We start from the raw sequence: 15,198 nt of genomic DNA on the forward strand, positions 1-15,198 counted from the left end.
ACGACAACTTTTCTGCAACTGCGGCTCCAGCAAAAATATAGCAATTAAACTCTTATTGTTTTGTCCCGCATTGCTCTTATGGCTTATCATTCTCCCCCTGCAACCACAAAAATATAAAGCTTAATATATTAATATATTTGTTTTTAGCTATTTTTGAACTTAATTAATTGGTACGTATAAACCCTGATTACTGTAGAACTTAATGAGAATACTCACCATTTTCACGTCTCTGCTGAGCAAGAAACATTCGCAGATGCGGATCAATGGGTAACCCCATGGCTTCGTACTTCGGATCATACAGGGAGTTCTTGATCGCCCTGCAGGAAATTACACATAATTAATTTGAGAAGATTACTGCTGAATATAGAAAGTACACATGACAGTGAAAATTGATGAAGCTAATGCTGTCCACTAATAATCCCATGCTGTCCACTAATAATCCCACTAGCTGCTGTACAACCTGGACAACAGAAGGAATACTCCCAGCCAGACAATCACATGGCTTCTGACGCCTTTATTGTTGTTTAGTTTCTGCCACCTTTATTGTTGTTTATTGCATGCGTGTATATGCAAACTGTATATAAACCATGCTGCCATTGCAGCATTGGTAAGCAAAATATAAGTCATCAAAGACAATATTCTTTATGGTATCGGAGCCATTTGTCTAACGACAAAACCTCCTGCATCTGTTTCCTCCTTCCTCTAACCCAGCAAGCTCGCGACTGTATTTTTTTTTTTTTCTTCTTTTTTTTTCTGCCTTCTCTTCTTCTCAAATTTTCTTCCGCTTCCATGGCTGCTTCTTCTTCTCTTCTTACCAGCTCCCTTCCTAATATTTCCTATCTGGTTTCCATCAAACTTGATCGAACCAATTACATGTTGTGGCTTGCCCAGTTTAATCCCTTACTTAAAAGTAATGATCTTGTTGCCTATGTTGATGGTACAAAAACATGTCCAACCAAGTTTCTTGAGAATACTACTACTCTGAATTCCGAGTACGTAACTTGGCAGCGACAGGACCAACAATTGTTGAGTTGGATTAACTCAACTTTGACACCCAATGTGCTTTCCATCGTCGCAACCTGTGACACATCCCGAGCTGATTGGGATACTCTGAAAACACGTTTTGCTTCTCAATCTCGCACCCGTGTTCTTCAACTTAAGCACCAGATGCAGTCCACTAAAAGAGGTAACATGTCCATCACAGACTATGTTGATAAATTAACTAACTTTGCTGATCAATTGGCTCTTGCGGGAAAACCTGTTGATGACGATGATCTTATGGAACTAATTTTGAATGGTGTTGGTCCTGCTTTCGAAAGTATAGTTACTTCGGTTCAAGCAAGAGAAAATCCTATGAGTCTTGACGATATGGTTGCTTTGCTCTTGAGCGCTGAAAGCCGTATGGACGACTATAGCCCTACTTTCAATCCTGATCACACCACTACAGCTCTCTTTGCCCCTACTGGCTCCACTCCTAATCCTGGTCGTGGAACCACACTTCACCAAGGAAATGGTCATACATTCTCATTCCGTCGTGGTGGTTTTCAAGGTCGTGGCTTTTTTCAAGGTCGCGGTGCTGGTAATCCTTTTGTTGGTCGTCGTGGTGGTTCAAACAGTGGTTTGTTTCATGGTGGATCCGGTCGTGGCTCGTTTCAGAATCGAGGACTTCTTCCTACACCAAATGCTGGTCTTCGTCGCTCTTCTTATCTTCCCAACCATGCTGCGGATGCTCCATCTTCCTCTAATATTTGTAACTATTGTGGTGATCATCGTCATTCTACCGCAAATTGTTTCAAGTCTCCTTTTTCCGAAGGCCGCTATCCACAATCTCATGCGATGATGGCTGCCTCTCCTGTGGTTAATGCACGGTCCCCTACATGGTATACCGACAGTGGCGCATCGTCACACATCACCAATGATTTAGCTAATTTGAGCCTCTCCACAGAATATATTGGCCAAGACCAAGTCGCGGTTGGTAATGGTGCAGGTTTGTCTATAAAGCATATTGGTTCCGGTTTCGTGTCTCAATTTCCTTTAAATTCTGTGTTGCATTGTCCTTCTGCTTCTACTAATCTACTGAGCGTTCATCGCTTTTGTTGTGATAATCATTGCTACTTCATTTTCACTCCTACTGATTTCTTTGTGAAGGATCTATCCACGGGGAAGACGCTTTTCCACGGCAAGAGTGAGAATGGATTGTATCCGTTTCGTGTGGGTTTGTCGAAGTTTCCTTTCAAGAACGTGGCATTATTTGGACAACGAACCTCTTCATTTATGTGGCATCAGCGTTTCAGTCATCTATCTCCTGCAATTTTTAAAAAAAATATGTCCTCTATTCCTATTAAGGATTCTAAGTTCCCTAGTTTTTGCCCTACTTGCCCATTGGGCAAAAGCACTAAATTACCATTTGCTTTGTCTCCATCAGTTTCAGTTTGTCCTCTTCAATTGATTCATTGTGATGTTTGGACTTCACCAATTGTCTCTGTTAAGGGTTCCAAGTATTTTATAATATTTCTTGATGATTACTCTCGTTATACTTGGATATTTCCTATGAGATTTAAACATGAAGCTTTTTCTTATTTTCAAAAATTTAAATTGCTTGTTGAAAATCTTCTATTTATCCATACTGTTTATAAGATAAAATCTTTCCAAACTGATGGCGGGGGTGAATTTATGAGTAAGGAATTTCAACAATTTTTAATTAATAATGGTATTGAGCACCAGTTAACATGCCCTCATACTCCTGAACAAAATGGTGCTGCTGAACGGAAACAACGCCATATTGTTGACATGGGTCTTACTTTACTTGCCACTGCTAAAATGCCTTCTTCTTTTTGGGTGGATGCTTTCAACACCTCAGTTTATTTAATTAACCGTCTTCTAGCACGCCAATTGAATTATATTTCGCCTTATGAAAAATTGTATAGTCGCAAGCCCTCTTTTTTATGTCTTCGTGTTTTCGGTTGTGCTTGCTTTCCCTATTTACGCCCTTATAATAAAAATAAATTGGAATTTCGTTCAAAAAAATGTGTTTTCATTGGTTACTCACTTCATCATCAGGGCTATCGCTGTTATGATATGTCAAATGGACGAGTTTATTTGTCACGTCATGTGGTTTTTGATGAGGAAACTTTTCCATTCGACAACCCTACACAATTCTCCTCAGTCTTGCCGTCAGAAGCTTACTCTCCCGTGGTTATCACTCCTTCTCCCTTACCACCTCTCCCTCAGGTACCTTCATCATCTCATATTTCTATTCCTCATACTCTAACATCCTCTTCTAGTGCAGCAGCTCTCTTCCCCTTGCAACCTTCCTCAAGTTCACCATTGTCTACACCTTCACTTTCCTCGCCACCTCATTCTCAACCTGCTCCTGATAGCTCTGACAGTTTGATTTCCATTAATGAGGCTCCTCCACCTTCCTCCGCTTCTACTCCCCATCCCATGCTCACTCGGTCTAAATCTAGCATTCGAAAACCAAACCCCAAATATGCTTTATTGACATCATTACAAGCTCCTGATTCTGAACCAACCTCGTTTCGCGAGGCAAATCAATTATCTCATTGGCGTGATGCAATGACATTGGAGTTTAAGGCCTTGAAAGCTGCTGGTACATGGGAGTTGGTACCTTCTTCAACTGCTACTCATGTTCTTCCTTGCAAGTGGGTCTATCGCACAAAGCGGAAATCTGACGGTACAGTGGAGCGATATAAAGCTCGTCTTGTTGCCAATGGATTTCATCAAACGATGGGTGTTGATTACACGGAGACGTTTAGTCCGGTGGTTAAGCATGTCACCATTCGTCTGGTTCTTGCCCTTGCAGTTTCTTATAATTGGCCTATACGCCAACTTGATGTCCAAAATGCGTTTTTGCACGGGAATCTCTCTGAAGAAGTTTTCATGAAACAACCACGTGGTTTTGAAGACCCCGAGTATCCTCATCATGTTTGTCGTTTACGCAAGTCCTTATATGGCTTGAAACAAGCCCCAAGAGCATGGTTTCATCGCTTTTCTAAATATCTTCTTGATTTGGGTTTTGTGGCATCACAAGCAGATCATTCTCTCTTCATTTTTAATAATCATGGAGTATATTTGATTCTTCTAATCTATGTTGACGACATCCTTATCACAGGTAATCAATGCTCTCATGTTGACTCCCTTATCCATGCACTTGGTCAGAGTTTTTCTATGAAAGATTTGGGACCCCTCCATTTTTTCTTGGGTCTTGAAGCAACTCGTGGAGCTGATGGGTTACATCTAAAGCAGACAAAATATGTTCTCGATTTGTTGCAGCGTGTAGATATGTTGGACACCAAGCCTTGTGCTACTCCAGCTCAATCTAGCTCCCCACTTCATTCTCTTGATGGTGTTCCCTTGCCTAATCCTACCAGCTACCGCAGTGTGGTCGGCGCTCTGCAATACTTAACCATCACCAGACCTGACATCACGTATGCAGTAAATCAGGTATGTCAGCATATGCACCAGCCCACCTCAGTTCATTGGATTGCAGTAAAACGCATCCTTCGTTACTTAAAAGGCACACCTGAGGACGGGCTTCAGTTTAGTCGCAATGGTACTGATTTGGTTGGATTTTCAGACTCGGACTATGCCGGGGATCCAGACACTAGACGCTCCACTGGTGGTTTTTGCATATATTTTGGTCCAAATTTAATATCTTGGAGCTCCAAAAAGCAACGCACAGTTGCTCGTTCAAGTACCGAATCCGAATATCGGCAGTTGGCCATCACTGCAACTGAACTTGTTTGGATCCAACAACTGCTGCAGGAGCTTTGCATCCGTATTTCGACTCCTTTAATTTGGTGTGATAACACAAGCTCCATTGCATTGGCATCTAATCCCGTGTTCCATGCTCGAACAAAACATGTTGTTGTGGATTATCATTTTGTGCGTGAGCTTGTAGTGGCAAAGTCATTAAATGTCTATCATGTGTCTACTACTTTTCAGATTGCAGACATATTCACCAAGGGCTTATCTGCTGATCGTTTTCATTTCTTAAAGTCCAAGCTCGTTCGTCGTCCGCTCATGAGCTTGCGGGGGGATGATGAAGCTAATGTTGTCCACTAATAATCCCATGCTGTCCACTAATAATCCCACTAGCTGCTGTACAACCTGGACAACAGAAGGAATACTCCCAGCCAGACAATCACATGGCTTCTGAAGCCTTTATTGTTGTTTAGTTTCTGTCACCCTTATTGTTGTTTAGTTTCTGCCACCTTTATTGTTGTTTATTGCATGCGTGTATATGCAAACTGTATATAAACCATGCTGCCATTGCAGCATTGGTAAGCAAAATATAAGTCATCAAAGACAATATTCTTTAAAAATAACATGCATATGAAATTAATTTAACCAATGAATTTGATAATAAAAGATGATTAATAATTAATTACCTAGGGGGAGGAGCTGGAGCACTGTTGCTATAGTTTGGAACTGGAAAATTCATGCTCCCTTGCCAGTTGTTCGTTGGAATCTACGTATATGTAATGGAGAATATATATCATATCACTGATAAAATGAGACAAAACGAAAAATCACTAGATTAGATTAATTAGAGTAGTACGTACCATTGCAGCAGGCCTCTGAAACTCTCCCGCCAGCTGGTCGTACGCATTCACGTTCGTAAAGCTCGAAGGCATCCCTTGCTGAAAAAGGATTCGGAACCAGATATATCGATCTAAAACGGTGGTGGAAAGTAATGTGTGTGTCTGCTAGGTCTAAATATTGCTACATGTATTTATATGGAGGAGGCAGAGCTACTATCTATAGGTGAATGTGATGATATCTTGAATATTTTTCTAGGGTTTTTTAAGTGTTACTGGTATGTAAGGTACTTAAAACACGTTCCTGTGAGGACCAATTAAACGTAATCAAGAACAAGCACATCTACTTCATAACTGTGATATATATGTTTCCGTGATTGTCAGTGTCAAAGGAAACAAAATTATACAGAAAGTATAAATTTTAGGAAGAAATAATGCTTACTTGAATGGCGATGTTCTGGTATCCGGCCGATGGAAGGCTGCCATTGGATGCAGCAGCAGATTGATTTGCCATCAGCCCATGAAATTGGATTTCGGGGGACCTATATATATGATGCAACTACATTACTCTTTTTTTTCCAAAGCAAGTACAATACTGAGTTAGTGAATACTAATTTCCATTTAATCTATATTTGGAAAGCTAATATTTTGATATTTTAATTGAAATATGACTCGATACAAAGGTAATATTTTTCAACTTTTTTTAATTTAAAAAAGGAGGTCCAATGTATCAATTCACATATTCTCTATTTTCCAATATAAATATAAGGGATTAATATTATGTATAACATTCCGTTTTCTTATATATAACTAATATGAGTTAACATTTCGCTCACTCTCTTTAAGAAGAAGAAAAGACTACCAATTACCAAATAACTCAGCATAAAAAATATAAAAAAAATAATAATAATACCAACAGCCAGGTTTATTAATCGGGAATTAACTATAAACAATAATTAAAATTTGAAAATCAATAGGAGAAAATTATTTAACTATAAGACAATAACTAGAAGATTCAATTCAAATATGTATAATATATACAAACACACAGAGAGTTATATATTATAAGAATTAAACTCATAGACACTTATGATACGTGATTAATTAATTAATTATACCCAAAAAGAGTTACAGGCTGATGCAGCTGCATGGGTTGCTGGGGACTCAAGGGAGCAATTGTCTGCGTCCTCATGTAGGGGGATCCACCATTTCCATTATCCAACTGTGCCTGCATATATCGACAAGGACCAACATAATAGAAAATATGAAATTAATTTATGTAAGATATGAAGACCATGTTTATCATCGAATTTCACAAATAAAAATAATATCAATTAATTCCTCACCACTGGGATATTGTTGGTGGCATTTGTGTAACCACTTGCACCGCCAGTTTCGAAGCTCCTCAGTGGAACTTGATCATCAATGGGAAAAAACATACGATTGCTTCGGCTGTCTTCAGATGCCATGTTTTGTTGAAAACTAAATAAAGAAGTAAGAAACGCAGCTAGGGTTAATGTGATTCATTGGGAACCAATTATCACAATTATATATTATATTGAATTGGTAGTATTCATAGTATAGTGATTGGTGAATAACTGATAGCTAATATGGCAACAAAAATGGTTGTCAATATTAATTATATAATACATATTGTCCAAAAAAAATATAATATAAAATACTGAGGTAATTAGCTTACGCGCACACACACATACATAGGCATTTGTTGAAAGTGTTGGTGAAAAGACTGCTGGATGCCGCTTGGCAGAGGAACACTTGACTGCTGATTATTTCCAGGGATATGGCCCATGAGAATTTGCTCAGAGTTGAGTGTGTACTTCATGGACGCTTTGGCTGCAGGTGCATAATTCACCTAAACAATAATAATAAATGGTAATTCCTCATCAAGTAAAAGGAATAACATATATGCATATGGAAGTTGCTGTGTATTGGCATTTCAAAATATATCATGCACATCAAATTTACAAAAATATTAGGAAAAATATATCATTCTAAAATTCCCTTGAATTTATTTATAGAAATAACTATATAATATTAGTACACGAGAGGGATAATACCGCAGTTGAAGAGAAGGTTGACCATGGCCCTGCTAATGCGGAATCAGTGGAGAGTGAAGGGATCCCGTAGTACCCTGGAGTAACCGGACTGCTGCCAGCGCCAACACCTATCTCAAATGCCTCTTGGGGTTGGGGCTCTTCCAACACCGGCCTATTTGTGTATCGTAAGATGTCAATTTAAATCTATGATTAGACCCAAAATTAGAGAACAAATTAATCTATAGTACAACGATATGTATAAATATTACTGTTGATCATGAGGCTGAAGCAGCATTGCTGCAGAATCCTGCTCATCATCATCGAATCCACCACTGCCGATTAAATTCTCTTGGTTCTCAGAAATAATTGGTTTCTCATTTGCCTGTTCATCTTCATTCATCATCTCTATTTGCTCAGGTAGATCGTCCACTTGTTCATTGTTCAGAACAACTTGCTCATTTCCCACAACATGAACTTTCTCATCAACTGCAACTGTCACTTGTTCTTTAAAATCAGGATCAGCCACAATTACATCCATTACATGCTGGTCAGCAGTTTCTACTTGCTCCTGCTGCAGGCATTTAATTGTAATTAAGAAAATTTGATCAACTTGTTTAATTAGTATTACAATTGATCAGCTTATTTTTATACAGTAATTAATTAGCTATATGCGTCTACTTTAGTACCATCCGTATGCTCTTGCTGAAAAATGATTAAAAGTAAACATTTTAAAAAATAAATATGCAAAATTATAATGCGATCTCATTGAACAACTACTCTAACATAATTTCATAATTAATGAAAATTTATAATGAACAACTACTCTAACATAATTTCAAAATTATAATACGATCTCATTGAACAACACTCAAACTGACGCTTGACGTTGCCATGTATGCTCTTGCTTTTGTATTTAATGAGTTATAATTAATTTTTATTACATTAAAATAATAATTAATCGTTACATTCTTAAGATTTGTATATATAATGGGAGGCAAGCATGCATATTACAAATCCATTTATATTGAAGCTAGAATTCCCGCATTACCCCTTTTTTGGTTGTAGGTTTTGAAGTGACTTCAAGGATGTTGTTGCAGGAGTTGCTCTGATTGGTTGACATAGCTAATAAAGTATATATAGAGATCCTGAAGGAAAAAAAAAATGCAAAAAATGTCAATCAAAATTTACGTAGAAAATAAAAGTGTGACAACAAAAGTTCAAAATAAAATGAACGATTATAAATTAAAAAAATAATAAAAAAAAAAGGCTATCACAAAGAACTAAGTGAAAAAGTAATGTGATTACATAAACAATATACAATATGCTAAAGAAAATAATAAATCTTTTCTCAAAAAAAAAAAGAAAAAAGAAAAAAATAAATAAGGTAGACAATTAGAATAAAACATAGAATGTATATATATTTAAAAAGCTTCCATAATTGCATAAATATATTGACAAATCCATTTTTAACAGCTAGTACGTATGGCAATCAAATTAAAATCCTTACGGAAAATTGTTAATATAAGAAGAAATAAGAATATGTGCATTTAACAAATTAATGGAATATCTAGCTATAGTAAGACCACATGATTATTTATCGAATACCACATGAATAAAGATGCGAGTACAAGAGACTTATCCTAATCTATTTGTGAGTTCCTCATTTTGTATATAATTGAACACAAGTAGGTTGCGTTAGGAGATGGAATTCTATTTTTTACAAACAAAAAAAATCATATAAGTGGGGGTCACTCCTAATTCTTTACAACTATTCGCGCTGTTTCTATTCTTTTCCTTTATAAATTGTGAGAAATGTGTGAAAGATAAAGTCTAGTGATAGGTCAAAATTCATACAGGCAATTCCCTGGGATTGGCCTTGGTTTTTTATGCAGCTTGGGTGGATGGCAAAGAAGACAACTTGGGGAGGGTTCGAGCCATTAATGAGATACCACTTTAGAAGAGTTAGAATTCTTCATGTCAAGATCTACGGGCTAAGGGACAGTCTCAAGTAGATAGTTTCTATGGGCCATAGGCCTCTCAAAAGGTAACAAACGCATGTAAAGGTTTTCCTTAGGTCATACGGAAACTGGCTATCGAGTGCAAAAGAAGAAAGAAGCTCGACCCCAAGACCCACCCCTCATGGTTACTCCTTTTGTTACCATATAATTTTATAGTGTAACCAACTTCTTTCTTCAAAAACCCACAAGTGGCTCTCGCTTTTATAGATCCTTCTCCTTAAGCAATAAGAGTAGTTTTGGTTTGTGTATATTAATCTTATCTGAGGGTGATCGTTTTGACCACAAACTGACCGAATCAATGGTTAGGGCGGTCTGGACACCTTTTTTTTTTCTTTTAATAGAAAAGATATAGTGTTTTATTACTAAAAACAATCAAATTAATATAGGTACAATTTCTTCAGTGATTAATTTCTTGATCTGAAGATAATTTGCATAAGATGCAAATGATTTTAAACCTCTATACAGCTACCATAATAAACCAACACAAACAAAAATACCGTGTAAAACTATCACAAAGACAGCAGAAGCAACAATTCTTACACCGGTACCCTGACATAAAGTCATCAAGGCCACACAAATCGTAACATATTATCGGAGCAACATAAAATCTACTAACCCAACTCGCTCACGGCACTACAAACAAATGCTTAAAGCTAAACTAAAGTAGATGACGTGTCCCTAGCGAAGACACGAGTACAGACATGGCAAAAGGCGTGGTTTGCAGGAACATGTGGGTGCGTGGGTAGTAAGAAAAATAAGGGCTTGGGGCTTAAGTGGCAGAGTAGATCCCATAACACGCCAGAGCCACCGTCGACATTGTCATCGTCGCCACCACGAGCCCATAGTAACAAGTATAAAATCGTTAGCACCAAAAACCGCCAAGGGTTTTCGCTGACTGGGAAAAATATAAGATCTATGAACACCAAGGCCACATGAAAAAATTGAAATCTTTCAAGTCATCTTCTGAATTATTCCGACAACTACCCATAAACTGAAGCAATGACTTGGGCAAGTGTGCATCAAATTTTCAATGGCAACGGCAAAGGCCTCAACTTGGAGGCCATGTGCTTGGCAAAGACATCAAAGAGTGGCGTGCGTAGCATAGGAATGCCACGCCAAGGCCACTGACGACACCTGTTGTAGCCAGCCAACATCACTAACCTAAAACCAAAGGATCGAGGTTGAAGCCTCCAAAGGGCATGCCTTAGTAAACTAAATCCAACCAACGGAGAGATCAATGGCTTCAGACATGAACATCGAACAACCACGAACACCCGAACTACCACCGCCGTGGACACGACCAACACGCTCAGTAGTGCAGGAGAAAACAAAATTAGGTCGTTATCAATAAGAAAGATAATAACCTGACTCTACCCAACTAGAAAGAGGTGTTGTAGAAGCCGGTGGAAGAAGAGGAAATGGGATAGGAGATGAGACGGAGGAGGAATCGGCGAGAAAGGGAAGATAGGACGGAAGAACATAGGGGCTGAAGGTGAGGAATGAGGACAGAGGGGAGGACGGAGCAAGGCTAGAGAGAGGTGTGAGTTTTTTCCCACCCCAGGTTTCACCGAACCAATTGATGATTGGCCATTTTAAACCCAGTGTTTTTTTCGACGTATCAACTCGATATTGGTTTCTTTCTCATTACCCTAGTTCTTAAGGCAACAACTAACCACTCAACTCAGATCCAACGAAATGCTTATGGCATGTCTGGTATATAACTTGGATGCAAAATTTTAATGTGTCGAATTCAAAAATTTAATGTTAATTTATCAGATATTTGAGCTCGACTTTTCAAGTAGGATAATATTTCACTTCTTTTTTTTAATGTAAATGCTAATTATGAACATATGACACATGTCATAACTATATGTATCTTCAAATTAGGTGTATGTTACAATCTTTTCACTTTTTTCAGACTCAGTTCATAAAAGATTATAAAGTACTCTTAATTTGAAGATGCATGTAGCTATGACATGCTCCACGTGTGCATAGATTTTTCTATCAAAATAAGTGAAACATGATCCTATATGAAAAGTCGAGTTCAAACATTTGATAAATTAATTGATAAGTCGGATTTTGTAGTTTATCTACAATTAAATATTATTTAAAATGGTAATTGTACATCACTGTCGTCCTCTATAAGAACAAAATTTTGTAAAATCTGACAATTAGGTAGAGGTATAGCATGGAAATTGTGTCATGCATGAATATTGCATTGCAAGTGTCAAAGAAATCATGTTACCAACTAAGAGAGGTTAGCTAGTAGGATATGCTGAACAGTTTATGCTATGCATGCACAGATCTTACTACAAGTGTCAAAGAGAGCATACTGACTTTTTAATTTTTTTATCTTCTAGCTAGTTGCTTGCAAGAATTCTTCCAAAATTAATCCAAAGCTTGAGTACCTTGAATCCTGCAGATCATGATGAAGAGAGGAGGGTTTAGAGTGAATACATAATTAACAAGAAAATATATGATACACATACAGATCTTAAATATCTCTTCATCAAGGATGGATAACATGATCAAAAAGTATGATTTGATTGAGAAAAAGAAGAAGCAAAAGAGATAATCATGAGAATGGTATATACAAAGCTTAAATGTGCATCACAGAAAAATGAGAATTCTAGCTACAAAACAAAGGTAAATCTACACAAAAAAGAAAATACATAAATCAAAGCTTGTTTAATCAGTTGGTTATCTGTGTGTCTGATAAAAAAAACAGTGAAAAAAAAAAGATGATGAAAATGTTATTTGGAAAGGCTAAATACGCATCATAGCAATCAAAACCAAAGCCTTTTAGTTGGCTATGTGAAATGATAAACATTAACAAAAGGAAAACGAGAATCACGTAAATCAAAACCAAAGGTAAATCTACACAAAAAGAAATCACGTAAATCAGAGTTTGTTTAAATAGTTGGCTATGTTTCTGATAAAAAAACAGTGAAAAAAGAGAGAAGATGATGAAAAATGGTGCATAAAATGGCTAGATCTGCATCATAGAAATCAGAATCAAAGCCTTTTAATTAGTTGGCTGAGCAAGTTTCTGATATCTCTGCAAGCCTTGATATAGAGAAGAACTATAGGAAGCTAAGCACTCACTAACCTTCACTGGCCTCTTCGAAGTACTCCACTGCTTTGTCTTTGTAGTCCTATTTATATATACCTACAAGAAAAGACAAAGGCATCGAATAGATTAACATCACAAGTAAAGCACTCATCTATAAAATAATTTAATGACACATGTAATTAAGTCTAATTTCAGAAATGGAAAATTTTATTTACAAGTGTACTTACAGATGTCTAGCCTAGCTAATTACTCAGATAAAGTTCATGAATTTACAGCGCATTCACTAATAAAGTTGACAAAATAGGACACTGTTTTCACTAATATATTTCTAATATCTTCCTGTAATAACATTTAGTAATGGAATCAGTTAAGGTAGTCTTTTTTTTACTAAGCAATTAAGGTAATCACATATGAAGTCTTAATTGTATCTACCATAAAAAGTTGGGAGGATGCATATAATTTGGTCGCATTTCTTGTATGCATATATGTTAATGTCTTCTTAATTACTAGATATATAGTGTGGTATAAAATGATGCCCACCTTTATACTTCAATGGGCCGAATCATTTATTTTTACTTTTATACATAACAAATTATGCGATCGATCATAATACCGTTTTGTGAATGTCAAAGAGTTGGTCGATTAATTGTGTATTAATTGAACAATATGAAAAATGCTAGGGAGATTGCATTACCACTGCTACAAAAAACACTTATTGTGATGAAAAATAATTCGCAGCGCATGGTAGCACAAGGTATTTTGGGAACTTACTGGCTTCGGGTTCCATTGGAACTTGAAGTTAAAAGAGTTCAGGCGAAAGCATTCCCAGGATGGATGACCCATTGGGAAGTTCTCGTCTGAGTTCTCATAAACAAAACTGTGAGGACGTGGTCGGGACCCAAAGTCGACCATATCGTGCTACGGTGGAGTTGAGTCGGGTCTGAAATGTGACACATGGTTCATCTAGAAAGTCCTTATCTCATAAATTTATGCAACGTGCGGCGAAAATTTTTATCACACAAAACCTAATTATATCAATTGTTTGTTATACTAATCTTTCGCACAATAAAATATTTTCTAGCGTAAATTTTTTAAAATTTTAATTTTATTGTATGGATTTAATTTTTTATTTGAATTAATTTACTTTAATTTGACATATCTAAATCAAAATTACTAATTTGACATATTTAATTTTTCATATTAGATACTAGTTGTCCTATTTGTGGTGGCCCTGATGAAAATTTAATTCATCTTTTGAGGGAGTGCTCTAAAGCTACAGTTGTTTGGAATTCATTGAAGGTTCTTAGTAATATCCGCTCTACTTTCAATTTAGACTTGGAAAGATGGATTGCTGCTAAGTGCTAACATACATTGTAAAACTCTTACTCATCGAGGGTTGTAATGGTGTAATCTTTTCTGGTTTGCGTGTTGCAATATTTAGAAGTGAAGAAATTGTATTGTCTTCAATCCATTATATCAAGCTCCCTTTGACATTGTGAACACTATTTTGAAGTATGCCTGGGAGTGGACTGATGCTAACAAGGTTAGTCATTCTAAGCCCCACAAAATTCTTGAAAGTTGTTGCCTTGGGTTTCTTCAAATGATGGTTGAAATTGGAATATTGATGGTTCTTGCCAAGTGCAAAACCATGCTATCGGTTCAGGAAGAGTACTTAGAGATCATTAGGGCTCTTGGATTGGGGTTTTTTCAGCTAATATGAAAGTGGGAGAAGTTCTTGAAGCCGAGCTGTGAGGTCTCTTTTTAGGTTTAAAATGACTTTGGATAAGGGTGCTAGGAGAATACTTGTAGAATCTAACTTTGATGTTTTCATGTCACTCATCAAATGTACTGGGCATGAGTTGCATCCCTTGGCTTATTTGTTATATGGCTGTAATCATTTGACTACTCAATTTGATCACTGTGATTTGAGTCATATTTATAGGGAAAGGAATATGGTGGCTGATGGTTTGGCAAAGTTGAGCTTTTCTTTGGACTTGGGCTATATGTTGGATGACCCTCTTCCTTCAATTGTTGGCTTACTTCTAGATGATATTTCCGGGGTTGCTAGGACTCGGGCTATTTATGTAAGCCTTTTGGGTTGATGTTCTTCCTTGTTTAGCATTTCTACTTGGGCTTTGGGCCCCTTTGTAACCAAAAAAAAAAGCACAAAGGGTGTATGAGTTTTTAATTTCAATCAAAGAAAATTAGTAAACAACTTATAAGACACAGTTAGACGAATTCATACTGTAATTTTAATAAATTAACAAATAACTTCAACAAAATATATGATTATGACTCTTTTTCAATCCAACTTCTCCTCAATTTAGTTCATTAATCTCCATTCAATTCATCCCACTCTAACTACTAATTAGTAAACATGCATAATAATAGTAATGCAGAAGAGAGGAAAAAAAATGAAAATTAAAGTTTTTTTTGTTTTGGGTAATTGTGTGCCGAAGGCCATCAAAACAAACCACATAGAAATCATA

This window comes from the organism of the source record quoted next, unplaced genomic scaffold, assembly GCF_019419815.1.
Source record: "Pyrus x bretschneideri cultivar Hongxiangsu unplaced genomic scaffold, Pyrus_bretschneideri_v1 Contig11, whole genome shotgun sequence".
Taxonomy (NCBI): Eukaryota; Viridiplantae; Streptophyta; class Magnoliopsida; order Rosales; family Rosaceae; genus Pyrus; species Pyrus x bretschneideri.